The sequence below is a fragment of the Lactuca virosa genome, chromosome 8 (assembly GCF_052849685.1).
Source record: "Lactuca virosa cultivar CGN04683 chromosome 8, Lactuca_virosa_CGN04683_v6, whole genome shotgun sequence".
Taxonomy (NCBI): Eukaryota; Viridiplantae; Streptophyta; class Magnoliopsida; order Asterales; family Asteraceae; genus Lactuca; species Lactuca virosa.
Window position 1 is genome coordinate 274,197,605 of NC_136433.1, and position 2,157 is coordinate 274,199,761.

The 2,157-nt window shown below is 36.2% G+C and overlaps 1 non-coding gene across 1 annotated transcript; it reads left to right on the forward strand.

Moving 5' to 3' along the window:
• Positions 1-748: 748 nt before the first annotated feature.
• Positions 749-855, forward strand: LOC145135235 (small nucleolar RNA R71). The gene has a single exon (XR_013719696.1). It is a non-coding gene; the product is annotated as a small nucleolar RNA R71 (small nucleolar RNA).
• Positions 856-2,157: the final 1,302 nt, after the last annotated feature.

Consider the following 2,157-nt stretch of genomic DNA (forward strand, 5'->3'; position numbering starts at 1 on the left):
GGTCACAAATGGCTCATAATGAACCTCTTCTTTAGTGTAGATTGCCATTACATGAGGTTGTGACTTTGGGTCTTGACTTTTAGGTGGTAAACTCTCATTAACAAGTGTGGTCAATTGCCCAAGTTAAGTTTCTATGTTCTTGATGGAAGCTTGATGATTTTCACATTGGCATCAGTAGTATCATGTCTTTTTCAAATGCTTCCATAAATCTATGAAGTACCGATTCGAAATCCATCTTCTTTTCGGGTGATGGTTGCTCTTTTTGATAGAAACCTTTACTAGTTTGTCTATACTTCTCATCTTTTTGCTTCTTATACTCTTCATATGGGAACCATTCCTTCTTTGGATTCCTCCAATCTTCATCATACTTGTCACCAGTTGAGTAGAACACTTGTGCCTTCTTATTCCCATTTTCATCCAAGTCACAATCCTTGGTCAAATGTGGATCACTACAATTATCACACCCAACCCTTATAGCATGAATTGATTGATCCAATTTTATCATTCGCCTATCCATAGTATCTAGTTTAGCTATGATTGCAGCCAAATTCTCGTTCCCTCCATCTCCTTTTCCTCTTGTAACATCGTCTTGTGGATTATGGTACTCACGTGAGTGCTTTGCAAATTCTTCAATTAATCCTTTTATAGTTATTGGCTCCTTCTTCGTCATTGTCCCTTGCGAGTCAAGAAGTTTTTTAGTAGTTACATTACTCTATCATAGAAGATGGAAACTTCTTGTTGAACATTAAGATCATGTTGAGATAAATTTCTAAGCAAGCCCTTGTACCTTTCCCATGCTTCATATAAGGACTCTCCAACCTCTTGTTGAAAGTTATCAATCTTCTTTTTGAGCTTTGAGATCTTCAAAGGTGGACTAAATTGCTCAATGAAAGCATCACGAAGAGTTGCCCATGTAGTAATGGATCTGGGTGCAAGATACTTTAACCAAACTTTGGCTTCACTGGTAAATGTCACCGGAAGCATCCTAAGTAAAACAGATTCTCTTGGCACATTAGGAACATGAAAGTAGTTTTCAATGTCTTTGACCTCATCAATGTGCTTGAATGCATCTTCATACTCTTTCCCAGTGAAAGGTATGTCCTTAAGCATGGATAGGATGTGCCCTTTGAGCTCAAAACTTCTCTCGACTGGTATCTCGGGAGGAACTAGACCTGGTCCATGTTCTTCACGTATCATATTCTTGTAATTTCCCATCGTCATTCTCGTAATGTCCATCATCTCTTCTTCTTCGATCTTTTACTCTAAATCGTTTCAACTTTCTTCGGTAGAGGATTTTGGCTCGTATCCAATTCCTTTTTTATCACGCGTCCTCTCGAAGCTTTCAAATCCTTTGTCCGATTGAAAAGGGCGTGTTAACTCGTTAACTTTCTTGTCCTTCTTCTTTTTGTGAAAAGCAGATTCTGGGTCTTGAAGTGGAGGAATAATAGGAGTTTTAGATCCTCGGGTCATAAATCATTGAAACAAAACAAAAACGCGTAAAAGGAATAAAATCACTAAACTAATAAATTAACTGAAGCGAGACCACGACGTGGTTGCGCCTCAGATAGAAAAACAAAATAAACAAATGCAACCAAAGTAACTTTTTGCGGTTTTTACCCCACAAAAAGGATCAAATAACTAAAAGCAATTAAACTATAAACCAAATAAGTCGCCCCCCCTAAAAACGACGCCAAAAACTTGATGTGCACAAAAGTACCTACTAGTCTTAAATTTATAACCTAACAAAATTTTACTAACTATGCACATATAGACAGTGTACCTAGTCAGATTATAGTATAGCTCAGGTAAGTCGGGTGTCGACCACAGGGAACAGAATTCAATTAAAGGAATTAACTACTTCTAATTAAACTATGAAACAACTATGATTTTGGGATTTTTACTGATTTTTCAAGATCAGAATAACTTAATATCACCTAACAAGTAAGCAAGCAACGAAAACAAATTAACTTCAAGAATTAAAAGAATACTTATGCCTAGATCTGATTTCACTTTCTCTTATGGTTGATTTCTAATGGATAGATTATATTGATTACCAATTTACTAGCTATTATGATCAAATATCTAGCCCTACCAATTTATGAATGACAAATCAATGATCATGCACAAGTTAAACACTAAATTGATAATAGCACAATT